General features: G+C 32.9%; 1 protein-coding gene across 3 annotated transcripts in view; it reads right to left on the reverse strand.

The window, feature by feature from the left end:
* Positions 1–14499, reverse strand: part of LOC141552035 (olfactory receptor 1f45-like) — a 141901-nt gene that overhangs the window by 25402 nt on the left and 102000 nt on the right. The gene's annotated exons all lie outside the window — the stretch shown is intronic.

Below are 14499 nucleotides of genomic sequence, written 5' to 3' on the forward strand. Positions count from 1 at the left end.
TTTATTTTGTGGTTTGATTTATCTAATTCTGAGAGTGCAAGGTTGAGATCTCCCGCTATTATAGTTTTGCTATCTATTTCCTCTTGCAGCTCTCTTAATTTCTCTTTTAAGAATTTAGATGCTGCACCACTTGGTGCATACATGTTTAATATTGATACGGCTTCACTATTGATGCTTCCCTTTAGCAGGATATAATGCCCTTCCTTATCTCTTTTAATTAGATCAATTTTTGTTTTTGCTTGATCTGAGATGAGGATGGCTACTCCTGCTTTTTTGGTTTTGCCTGAAGCATAATAGATTCTGCTCCACCCTTTTACTTTTAGTTTGAATGTCTCATCCTGTTTCAGGTGTGTTTCCTGTAAACAACATATAGTAGGATTCTGACTTTTAATCCAGTCTGCTAACTGCTTCCTCTTTATGAGGCAGTTTGCCCCATTCACATTTATGGTTAGAAGGACTAATTCTATATTGCTTGCCATCCTATTAACCCCTGCTTATGCTTTTCCCCTTTCCTTCCCTTTTACCCTCCTATCCAGTATTCAACTGGTAAACACCACTTGCTTTTCACAGCCCTCCCTTTTTAGGATCCCTCCCCCACCTTAAAGATCCTCCCCTTATTTTATCCCTTTTCCTCGAAATTACTGTATTCCCTTCCCCTTAGCTTACTCCTTCCCTTTCACTTTTCAATGAAGTGGAAGAAGTTTCACCATAAATCGAATATGTCTATTGATACACGCTATGTTCATCTCCCTCCTTTCTTTCTCTCAGATATAATAGGTTACCTTTGCCTCTTCATGAGATGTAGTACCACCACTTTATACTTTTTTATGATATAATCTCCTTTCCACCTCTAGTTTCTAAGACAAATTGTACATATGCAGCCACCAGAAGAGTAAGGAGAACTCATTGGTTGAAGAGGTGGTGCTGCCTCATGTGGGTATGGCGAATTCTTGTGAATGCTTGAAGATTAAGGACTTTACAGAGTAAAATCCAGTGCATGCTATCTTCTTTTTAAAGTCTTCACAATCAACAGAAAAAACTCATTGTTTTATTTATTTTATTAAAAAAAACACACATTAAGAAAAAAAGAAAAATAGAAAAGAAATACAAAACAAAAGAGAACATTGTCATGTGCCCAGAACTTCAGGGAGGATTCAAAATATATAACAACAAATTACCACTTCAAGAAGGTATATATATATATATATATATATATGTATATATATATATATATATATATATATATATATATGGATAGATAGATAGATAGATAGAAATATAGATAGAGAGATAGATACGTTTATTAGTAGAACAAATTATATTCATGAATGTTCATCTTTTCTTTATTTCCTTGCAAATTGTTCTTTACTACACACCTTTTTAACTTTATTCTTTTCTCCTTTTTCTTCCCCCCCACCTTTAAGCAGACTTTAGTTTAAAAAGGATATATTTATGTTTACATATGTAGATATATACATACATATACATACACATACACCATTCCCTCCACATACACCTACACATATCTTTCCTATCATGCTTACGCTTTACTTTAACTATGTTCCTTAACTTGCCTTGCTGTTACTCAACCTCCCTCCACTCATGCATCTCTCCCTTGTCTTCTTCCCTCACCCTTTGCTTCCCCATATATCTATCCTTTCTCCCTTATTTCTTTATAAATTTTGGAAGGTGCTATATCCTTATACCCTTCTTGGTGTATACATATAATCTTGGCTATTTAACCCATTCCTCATGTGAGGTTTTCAGAGCTACAAGTCTTCCTCCCCCTCTAAATAACATAATTATTTTTACTTTAATTCTTCCCCAATCTTTCTTTTGAGCTACCCTATAGTTGGTGTCAATCTTAAACATATGGTATACATTTTCACATAAAAAGAACATAAACAATTTGTCCATGTTGGGGTTCCTTGAAACTAATATTTGATACTAGCTTTTGTTTTGGGGTGGACCCAAGATGATGGAATAAAGCCAGTAACCTGCTCGAGTTCTACCAGTTTCCCTCAAAAATGATATGAAACTAAGCCTCTGAGTATTCTGTTGGAATGAAACCATTCTCTAGCTCAAGATAGACTGAGAAACTTCAAGAAAGATAAATCTCATTGGGGAGAAAAGGGTGTTCAACCCAGCTAGACAGACTCTGGGAAAGTGATTGAGAAGATTTTAATCACAGTAAATCAACAACTAAGATCCTCAGAGTTGGCTCAATAGAAAAGCAAATCGGGGGCAACTTCCAGTCCCAGCTCAGAAGGCCAACTCTAGGAAATCAGGCTGTTTCCTGAAAAGAGCACACAAAACTATCCTCTGCAAATGCAAAGGGTCCCTGTGCTCAAAGTCAAGGCTCCAAGCTGCACAAAAAACTTGGGATAGCACTCCCTTTTCCCCAGGAGTAGAACTCAAACACAAAAGTAAAAATAAAAGAAGAAATGCCAAAAGAAGAGGAAAGAAAATGAGCAAGAAACAGAAAAGAACCTTGACCATAAAAAGCTACTATGGTGATAGAGCAGAACAAAACACCAACTCAGAAGAAGACACAATGTCCACAGAAGAAACCTCAAAGAGTGGTATGAATTGTTCTCATACCCAAAGAGGCTTCTTGAAAATTCTCATAAAAGACTTTAAAAGGCAAATAAAAGAAGTAAAAGAAAACATGAGAAAGGAAATAAGAGATATTCTTGAGAGAGTAAACACCTTGGAAAAAGAAAGAAAAAATGAATAAAGAAAAGAACTCCTTAAAAATGCAATTGGCCAAATGCAAAAAAAAAAAAAAAAATCCACTGAAGAAAACAACTTTCAAAGTAGAATTAACCAAGTGGAAAAAGTGTTACAAAACCTAACTGAAAAAAATCACATTTTAACAACTAGAATGGGGCAAATAGAACTTAAATCTATATTATAAAGCAGCAGTCATCAAACCATTTGATATTGACTAAAAAATAGAATAGTGGATCAGTGGAATAAATTAGATATACCTCACACATTCATCAAAGTCTATAGTAATCTAATATTTGATAAATCTTCAAACTCTAGCTTCTGGAAAAAGAACTATTTGATAAAATTGCTGGTAAAACTGGAAAATATTAATTAGAAACTTGATATAGACCTACATCTCACACCCCATAGCCAAATAAGGTCCAAATGAATGGATACATGATTTGAGCATAAAGGATGATACCATAAAAACTTAGGAGAACAAGGGCTAATTTACCTATCAGAACTTTGGAGAAGGGAGACATTTATGAACAAAGAAGAACTAGAAACCATTATGAAAGATTAAACAGACAACTTTGATAACATTAAATTAAAAATTTTTGCACAAACTAAAACAAGAGAAACAAGATTAAAAGGGAAGTACAAATCTGGGGGAAAAAACCTTTATGGCCAGTGTTTCTGATAAAGATTTCATTTCTTTTTTTTTTTAATTAAAGCTTTTTATTTTTCAAAACATATGCGTGGACAATTTTTCAACATTAGCTCTTGCAAAATCTTGTATTCCAATTTTCCCCTTTCCCCATGCTCCCCCCTAGATGTCAAGTAGTACAATATATGTTAAACATGGTAGAAATATATGTTAAATTCAATATATGCATACATATTTATACAATTATTGTGCTGCACAAGAAAAATCAAATCAAACGAGAAAAAAGAGAAGCAAAATGAAATCCAAGCAAACAACAAAAAGAGTGAAAATGCTATGTTGTGAACCACATTCAGTTCCCATAGTCCTCTCTCTGAGTGTAGATGGCTCTCTTTATCATTGAATTATTAGAACTAGTTTGAATCATCTCATTGTTGAAGAGAGCCATAATGATCATCATATAATCTTGTTGTTGCCATGTATAATGATCTCCCGGTTCTACTCATTTCATGTAGCATCAATTCATCCAAGTCTCTCCAGGCCTCTCTGAAATCATCCTGCTGGTCATTTCTTAGAGAAAAATAATATTCCATAACATTCATGTACCACAATTTATTCAATCATTCTTCAATTGATGGGCATCTATTCAGTTTTCACTTTCTTGCCATTACACAAAAAGGGCTGCCACAAACATTTTTGCACATGTGGGTCCCTTTTCCTTCTTTAAGATCTCTTTGGGATATAACCCAGTAGTAACATTGCTGAATTAAAGAGTATTCATAGTTTGATAACTTTTTGAGCATAGTTCCAAATTGCTCTCCAGAATTGTTGGATCTGTTTACAATTCCACCAACAATGTATTAATGCCCTAGTTTTTCCACATCCCCTCCAACATCCATCATTATCTTTTCCTATCATCTTAGCCAATCTGAGAGGTGTGTAGTGGTATCTCAGAATTGTCCTAATCTTCATTTCTCTGATCAATAGTGATTAGAGAAAAAGGTCTCATTTCTAAAATATTTAAATAAGTATCAAATTTATAGGAATACAAGTTATTCTCCAATTGAGAAATGGTCAAAGAATATGAACAGACAATTTTCAGATGATGAAATTAAAGCTATCTATAATTATATGAAAAATTCTCTAAATCACTATTGATTAGTGAAATATATATTAAAAACAGTTCTGAAATACCACCTCACATCGTTGGCTAAGATGAAAGGAAAAGATAATGATAAATGTTAGAGAGGCTGTGGGAAAACTGAGAAACTAATGCTTTTTTGGTGAAATTGTGAAATGATACATCCATTCTTGAGAGCAGTATGTCAAAAGGGCTATAAAACTGTGCATACCCTTTAATCCAGCAATACCATTAGTGTGTCTGTATCCAAAGGAAATCATAAATGAGGAAAAGGACTTCTTGATTTTTCATCAGTCTATGTTCTCCCTGAGGCACACATTTATTCTATTTGTGGGGGAAATCTGAAAAGTTTGAAATTTATCAATCTATTCCACCATCTTTCCAGAATTCTCCTATGAGCACCCCGTTCTTAAGTAGAATGTGGCTTTGGGATGAGAATGTAGATCCTAAACTTTGGAGAAGGACTAGGATTTCTGGTGTGATAGATATAGTGCTGGATTTGGAGATAGGAAAAAATTGTGTTCAAATCCTTCCTCAGATACTTACTAATTTTAGTGTGACTCTTGTAAAATTACTTAAACTTTCTGTATGTCAGTTGCTTCATTTGTAAAATAGGCATAATAACTCTTATCTAATAGGTCTGTTGTGAAAATCAAATGAGTTAACATAGGTAAAATGCTTTGTACACCTTAAAATATCATGTAAATACTAATTATTATATTGCTTAATTCAAATGACTTTGTTTAGGAAGAATTAAAAAACTGGAATTTATATTATTTCAATTTGGAAGGAATAACTTTTATTCCCAGATATAAAAATCAAGGTCAACAGTGGTTCTTTTTCTAGGCTTTTCTTTTCTTTTACATTTTAAAAATTAATTTTATAATTATAACTTTTTTGACAGTATATATGCATGGGTAATTTTTTACAACATTATCCTTTGCACTCACATCTATTCTGAATTTTCCCTCCTTCCCTCCATTCCCTCCCCTAAATGGCAGGCAGTCCCATACATGTTAAATGTGTTATAGTATATCTTAGATACAATATATGTGTGTAGAATAGAATTTCTTGTTGCACAGGAAGAATTGGATTCAGAAGGAAAAAATAACCTGGGAAAAAAACAAAAATGCAAACAGTTTACACTCATCTCCCAGTGTTCCTTCTCTGGTTGTAGCTGATTCTATCCATCAATTGGAACCGAATTAGATCCTCTCTTTGTTGAAGATATTCATTTCCATCAGAATACATCCTCATACATTATTGTTGTTGAAGTATATAATGATCTCCTGGTTCTGCTCATTTCACTCAGCATCAGTTGATGTAAGGCTCTCCAATCCTCTCTGAAATCATCCTGCTGGTCATTTCTTACAGAACAAAAATATTCCATAGCATTCATATACCATAATTTACCCAACCATTATCCAATTGATGGGCATCTATTCATTTTCTTTTCTAGGCTTTTCTACACCTGCTTCTGGAAATCAGAAGTCTTTAGTCAGGACTATCATTACCATAGAAGGACAGAATACTTCCAGATACTCCAGGATTAGAGAGGTATAAGTCCCCAAATGTGACTGATGTTCTTGAAAATAGATCTCCCATTTGTAAATTCCTGTTGATGAATGATTATTCAGAATGATAAGCAAGTAAAAGAAAAGATTATATCAAGAGAATTGTGTAAGCAACAGAAGTTTGAGGAAATGTAATTCAATCTTATAATGAGCAGATGCATTAAGATATATTGATATTAACTCATAGAACACAAGAAACATAACTGACCTTAGATATAGGTGGAAGAAGAAAACAAAATTCTTCCTTCTTTTGTGTGACAGTTCAATTTTAATCTGTTTTAAAGGAACCTTTAAAGGCACTTTTCTTTGTTTCATAGCTAATTCTTGAATTACTAAAATGCTCCCTTTCCCTATTTTAAATTCAAGTTGAATAAATAGTTTTCAGCATATTATATCAGAAATGACTTGAACTATTGCCTTTCAATCACAGCTCTTTGGTTGTTTCCCCTGTCCCTGATACCTTCAGCCTAACACTTTGGTAGCTCAAAAGAAACTAGAGACAAATAAATTGTGCCCCCCAAAGCTTTATGCAGGAAACCAGTGAACCACCACAACTTCTAATGAAGCTCATGACTCATTGTTAAAGGATCTAATCAATCTTTAATTCTGACTGGTTAACAAAATTGGTGGTCAAACCAATTTGGAAAGTCCTAGAATATTAACAACTTGATGTTAAGAAAAAGTTGTTCATTTCTTTGGACTCACCATTAGGAAAAAGTAGAATTTAGGCTTCCAAGCCCTCATGTTGAAATGGATCAGAATCCTACTTATTTAGTACATTTGCTCTGAACTTAGAAACTTGAAGATAAAATAAAGTTGAATAATGCTCAATAACATAAACGGGCTTTTTAAATTATAAAAAATATTTTTTATACTTCCTTTAAGAAGGAGTCTAATGAATTAACAATTGTTAACATTATACTTTGTTATTTTCACTTTGAAAAACAGTTATTTTGAACATTAATTATCTTGGTACAAAAACTTGCCTGCTATTTGTTCAGTTTTGCATTTATTCTTCCTTTTGCTACATAAATGTCAATGAAATGAGGTGAGATCTTTCAAGACAGTTGTGAAAATCGAGTAAGGCTTCATCTACTTCAGTGTTTGAGTAGGCCAGAAGGACTCAGAAGGGCATAACTGAGTCCCCCTCCCATGATGTCATTTTCTCCCTATTTCAGCCAAATATGGGCAACTATGTACTTATTGGTCAAGTTCAATTTCGTGGGTAGATCTCAAGTTTAGAATGTAAGACTCTCAGCCAATGAGGATGAGGGTCAGTGGTGGGAGAGGGTGTTTTGCATTAGGGATTAAAGGTACTGTCCTGCCCACAGGAGGCGCTTTCTCTCTTTGATTGTCTGCTGGAAGGATTCTCAGGAGAATGTAAAATAAACTTTGCTTTTCTCTAGAGCTCTCTCCAGTTTTTTTTAATTAAATGGTGACCCCTCACCATTTCTGTACCATACAAATGGCAAACCTTTCATCCAGCCAGAAGGAGGTGGTTCTTCTGTAGTAATGATTTTGAAATATTGAGGGATGATTAAAAGCATCTAATTATATTTAAATTATTATTTGATTCTTGTGGATCAAAGTGTGCATGGGAATTATTTTTTTAAAGATTTTTGGAAGCTTCAAAATTGGAATTTTGGAATTTTAGAATAAGGAAGTTTCATTATCAGTTGCATATTTGACAAACACCTGTCAACTATGTACAGTGCACAATAACATAAATTGTGTTTGGTTTATTTATTTTAGCAAATGCTGTTTAATTACAATCATTCCTCATATAGTACTTTTTTCATCACTAAGTGCTATACTAGTGATTAAGCTGAAGTATGTTTGAAAACATATCAAAAGATTAAACTTTATGAATGGTCTATAGAATATAAGTGGTGTAAAAAATGGGATGAGACTGCCCTCCTGAGTTTGTTGAGTATGAGACATTATTCAGCAGAATAACTGGTTCATGATTAGCCAAATGAAACTAATGGCAAATTACCAGTTATAATCAAAAGATGCATAATTAATGATACTTAAATGAATCTTTTGGACACCTTTATTTAATAATCGGTTATCTAAAAAATCCATTTGGCACAAACTGAGAAAAAAATCAAGTATTTACTTTGATCTTAGTTAACATTTCTAATCATTTACCTTGATTATTCCCTTACAAAGAATTTATCTTTTTCAGTGTGTTCCCTAAAAGAGTTTTGGAAAATGTCTCTATTTGAAGCCATTATTATTTTTGGTCTCTCAGTAATTTACATGACTTTGTTGCCATATTTAGTGATTTTAGTAGACACTTGTGCCCATAATTAAACATGGAAATCAAGTTAAACATATATTGTTAGAGATCCTTTAAGGAATTTGTCCTACTGTTCTATTGTTCAGAAAGCTTGCATTCTGTGGTCACTAAGTCTTTATGTTTTTAGTATTTTGGAAACAATTACTTTTTCTCTTAAGCATCACATAGCATTTCAGCTGAATTTCAAACCACTTAAGCAATGCTTAAACTAAATTGTCTATTTGCCGAATATTTCATTTCTCTCAAAACCATTTATTATACTATCTACAACAAGATAGCTAGTATTATGTTTTCCCTCATGGAAATAGGACCTATCTTTTATAAGTCTTTGAATAGATTTTTAACCTCATAAAATGGATTTTCATAAGATTATTTACAAAAGAAATATAACTTTAAAAAGGTAAATTAGGCAACAAAAGTAATAATATGAAACTGATTCGGGAGAGCAATAAATTGAAACATACATACATATATCTATATTATAATAGAGATTCAGCACTTGCCATAAGGAAATTATGTCCTAGGAATCCATCATAGGTTACAAAGTTTTGCTATTTATTTTTCACGAAAATAGCTTCATGGGCTCAAGTAGATACACCACAGAAGGCAGTCATATTGATTGAACAATTTGGATTTGGGAAAACAGTGTTTTAAAACATCAGAGGAGCAGAGTAGTAGGGCAAAGTTTCAGGGGAGTAAGGGGAGGAATCAGAGGAGCAGGTAGAATTCACCTAAGTCACCAGATCCTAGAATTGTCTAAAAATGTGCTAATCAATATCTCAAAAGATTGTTGTGACTATTTTATAATAACTTTTTTTTCACAATACTTGCAAAGATAATTTTCAATATTCACCCTTGCAAAACCTTGTGTTCCAAATTTTTCTCCCTTCGCCCTCACCTCCCTATATTCCTAGATAGCATGTAATCCAATATTTGTTAAATGTGCAATTCTTTTTATTATTATTATCATTATAGATTCTACTGACAAAACACATGCATGGGTAATGTTTCAACATTGACCCTTGCAAACAATTCTATTCCAACTTTTCCCCTCCTTCCCTCCACACCCTCCCCTAGATGGCAGGCAGTCCCAAACATGTTAAAGTATATGTGAAATACAATATATTTATACATATTTATCCAGCTGTCTTGTTGCACAAGAAAAATCAGATTTAGATAAAAGGTAAAAAGAACCTTGGAAGAAAAACAAAAATGCAAGAAAGAACGACAGAAAGAGAGCAAATGCTGATTTCCCAGTGTTCTTTCACTGGCTGTAGATGTTTCTGTTCATCACTGATAAATTGGAATTGATTTGGATCTTCTCATTGCCAAAGATAGCCACTTCCATCAGAATTGATCCTCATATAATGTTGTTGTTGAAGTATATAATGATCTCCTGGTCCTGCTCATTTCACTCAGCATCAGTTCATGTAAGTCTCTCCAAGCCTCTCTATATTCATCCTGCTTGTCATTTCTTACAGAACAATAATATTCCATAATATTTACATACCACAATTTACTCCACCATTCTCCAATTGATAGACATCCATTCAATTTCCAGTTTCTAGCCACTACAAAAAGGGCTGTCACAAACATTTTTGAAATGTGCAATTCTTTTAAAGATATTTCCACATTTATCATGCTACACAAGAAAGAGCATATCAAAAAGGAAAAAAAAAAAAAACAAGCAAAGAAACAACAGGGAAAATACTATGTTGTGATTCACACTCAGTCCCAATAGATCTCTTTCTAGATGCAGATGATTTTCTCCATCACAAGTCTATTGGAATTGGCCTGAATCATGTCATTGTTGAAAAGAGCCAATTCCATCAAAGTCGATCTTACATAATCTTCTTGTTGCTGTGTAAAATGTTCTCTTGGTTTTACTCACTTCAGTTAGCATCAATTCATGTAAATCTCTCCAGGCTTTTCTGAAATCAGCTTGCTCATCATTTCTTATTGAACAATAATATTCCATTGCATTCATATACCACAACTTATTTAGCCAATTCCCAACTGATGAGTATCTACTCAGTTTCTGGTTTCTTGTCACTACAAAAAAGGCAGCTAGAAATATTTTTGTACATGTGGGTTCTTTCCAATTTTTTGTGATCTTTTTGGGATACAAACACAGTAGAGGAACTGTTGGATCAAAAGGTATGCACAGTTTAATAGCCTTTTGAACATAGTTCCAAATTGGTCTCCAGAATGATTGTATTAATTCACAACTCCATCAACAATGTATTAGTGTTCCAGTTTTCCCATATCCTCTCCAACATTTATCATTGTCTTTTCCTATCATCTTAGCTAATCTGAGAGGTAGATAGTGGTACTTCAGAGCTGACTGAATTTATATTTCTCTAATCAATAGTGATTTAGAATATTTTTTCATATGACTATAATGGCTTTAATTTCTTCTGAAAATTGTCTGTTCATATCCTTTGATGATTTACTACTTGGAGAATGGCTTATACTCTTATAAGTTTGAGTCAATTCTCAAGATATTTTAGAAATGAAGCCTTTATCAGAACCCTTGAATACAAAATTTCCCTCCCAATTTCCAGCTTCCCTTCTAATCGTGGCTGCATTAGTTTTGCTTGTACAAAAACTTTTAAATTTAATATGATCAAAATTAGCCATGTTGATTTTCATAATGTTCTCCAGTTCTTCTTTAACTATCAACTATTTCCTTCCCCACAGATCTGAGAGGTAGATTGTTTGTTCTTATTTGTTTATTGTATCACCCTTTATGTCTACATCATGAACTCATTTTGACCTTATCTTGATATAGGGTGTTAGGTGTTGGTCAATACCTAGTTCCTACCATACTATTTTCCAATTTTTCCACCAATTTTGTCAAATAATAAGTTCTTACCCCAGAAACTGGAGTCTTTATCTTTATTAAACATTAGATTACTGTAAACATTGGCTATTGTGTCTATCTTTTAAAGAGGCTAACTCTATAGTCACAGAGATTGGAAAAACAAACAAGCTGACTCAAGAGTTTCACATGACATTGAGACAATAATAGTTGAATGAGAAGAGGTTCTACCTCTAGCTCTAGACTAGACTTATGGGATAATTGACCTAATTATGATTCTCCTCTTTTTCACAATTCCTGACAATTAGTTGTGGGTTCACATAAATTAAGCACATTGTATTTTGATTTAAAATAACTAAAATTTTTTAACTTTAATTCTTAAATTAGATTTTACTAGAAAAATCTTTTGTTTCTTATTGGATAAATTATGGAAAGAAATCGGGATGGCCTGGGAAAAGTAGTAAAGAATGAAAAATTAGAAGAAAATCTGAAACAAAAGAAAACAATTATGCCTGAAAAACAGATCAAGAAGAGAAAACATAAGAATAAAAGAATTACCTAAAAACTATGACCAAAAAAAGAACTTTGATACAATAATGCCAGAAATAATGAAAGCAAATTGTCCTAAAGTAATCGAATAAAAGGGCAAAATAGAAATGGAAAAAATCTACTGATCATCACCTCAAAGAAATCCTACAAATAAATCACATAAAAACATTATTGCTAAATTTTGAAATCCCACAGCAAAGAGATGCAAACAAACAAAAATTCAAATATCCTCCATCTATAATAATAATTATATAGGATTTATCAACATCTGTGCCCTGAAATATTATATATCAATACTCAAAAGATGAAATAAATCAACATAGCATGTGTTAATTTACATTCAGTCTCTTTAGTTCTTTTTCTGGCTGTAGGTGGCACTTTCTGACAAAAGCCTATAGGGACTGCTTTAGATCACTGAACCATTGAGAAGAACTAAGTCATTCATAGTTGATCATTGCACATTTTTGCTGTTAATCTATTCCTTGTTCTTCTTGTTCCATTCAGCATCTGTTTCTGTGAATCTTTCCAGGCCTTTCTAAAATAAGTTTGTTCATTAATACATTGAATTGTTTTAGAACTGTTTCTGTCTCTGTCTCTGTCTCTCTCTCTCATTCTTCTTCTATCTTCTCCCTTCTTCTCCCTGCATCTTTCCTTTTCATTCATCTATTTTTTTGGAACCATTTCAACATAATAAATTGCTTCTGTGTTTGTAGGCTCCTCCTAACTGCTCTAATAGTGGTAAAGTACCTAGAAGTTACTATTTTCCCTTATTTAAATGTAAACAATTTAATATTATTAAAAATCTTATAATTTTCTTTCATGTTTCTTTTTATGCTTGTCTTGAGTTTTATATTTGAAAGTAAAAGTTTTTATTCAGTTCTAGTCTTTTCACCAAGAACGCTTGAATTTTTTTTATTTGATTAAATATTCATTTTTTTCTCCTGAAGTCTTATACTCAGTACATATACTTTTGAAATGTAATAGTCTAAGATCACTGATCCTTTAAGTTGATAGCTGCTAAATATTATGTGATTCTTACCATGACTGTGGGTATTTGATTGGTTTCTTTCTGGCTGTTTTTAATACATTCTCTTTGATGGGTTCTTTGCAATTTGGCTATACTTTTCCTGGGAATTTTTTTTTAGATTCTCAAAATTTGATTGGTAGATTCTTTTAATTTCTGTTTTACTCATTGCTTCTAGGATATTGGAGGCAGTGTACCTTTATGATTTCTTGAAATATAATGTTTAGGTTTTTTCTTTTGAACCTTGCTTTTGGGCAGTCCAATAATTCTTAAATTATCTAAATATAAGAAAGCAATGGAAAAAAAATGTTTATGATCTAGGTTGAACTTAAGGGTGAGATTTGAGCACTCCCCCAGTAGACTTTGTCTCCACTTTTGCTGGCACACTTTTATAAACACATATACATACATATAATCTGTCGTATAATTATAGGATCACTGTTTCAGAGATTTTTGGACCTCACAAACCATCATCTCCCATAATTTTGTTGATAAATAAAGTAAGGCATTAATCAGTTAGAGACCTGTCCAAGGCCACATAAATGCTAACTATCTTAGGTAGTATTAGAACTCAGACCAACCTGACTTCAAGTTTAGCATATTATTCACTGTGCCTCCTAGTATTTAGCTCCTTTTTGTTGTTGTATCTCCAACATTGTGCCTGGAGTTTATTATAGATTTTAAAAAATGCTTGTTGATTGATTAAATATGTAGAAAGGATTGCTTCTTCAGAAGGGGTTAGACTCATTTGTCTCTGAAGTCAATTCAAGTCCCTGTGATTCTATGTGGTAAAGGTAAAGCCTAGTTCATAGAATCATAGGATGCTAAAACTGAAGAGAATCTTGAATTAGCCCAATCATTTTATTTACTTTTTACTTTATATTTATATCTTTTGTTTTATCATCTGCATCTCCCTCTTATTTCATCCCATTGAACCATCTCTTAAACAAGAAAAAAAAATCTTAGCAAAATAGTATTTCCTATTGTACATATGATATTGTCTGCCCATATTTCCCCATCTCTGCAAAGAAAAGAAGATGATACATTTTCTTAACTCTTCTCTTGTGACAAATTTTGTTGTTATAACGACAGAGAATTCAGTTTTATTATTTCCTTCTTTCCATTTATATAATTGTAATTATTGCGTATATTATTCATCAGGTTCTGCTTAATTCATGCCTTATTTGTTCCTATAAGTCTTCCTAAACTTGTATGAATTTCTTGTTCCCATATTTTATTAGAAAGCAGTGTGTTGAAGTGGCTAAAGAACTTGCCTTAAAACAAGGAAGTTCAGAGTTCAAGTCCCATGTCTGACACATCCTAGTTATGTGACTCCAGGGAAGTAAATCCTTTCATATTTCCATGTTTTGTAATTTTTTTTTTTGCAGAGGCAATTGGGGTTAAGTGACTTCCCAGAGTCATACAGATAGGAAGTGTTTGAACTCAGGTCCTCCTGATTTCAGGGTTAGTGCTCTAATCACTGCACCACCTAGATGCCCTTTATAATGTTATTCTATAAGCTACAGGATTACTGAATCTGTTGAACTCTATAACATACCCCAAGAATAATTGTCCCTTCATTTTCTAGATGGGGAACATGAGACTTGGGAAGATTAATCTATTTATTCATCTAGGAAGTGATAGAATCAGAAGGAGAAGCAAAATGAGACTCTTGTGTTCTTCCCATCAAATCACATTATCATTGTGCAGGT

Source organism: Sminthopsis crassicaudata, chromosome 1, assembly GCF_048593235.1.
Source record: "Sminthopsis crassicaudata isolate SCR6 chromosome 1, ASM4859323v1, whole genome shotgun sequence".
In the NCBI taxonomy this organism is placed as follows: Eukaryota; Metazoa; Chordata; class Mammalia; order Dasyuromorphia; family Dasyuridae; genus Sminthopsis; species Sminthopsis crassicaudata.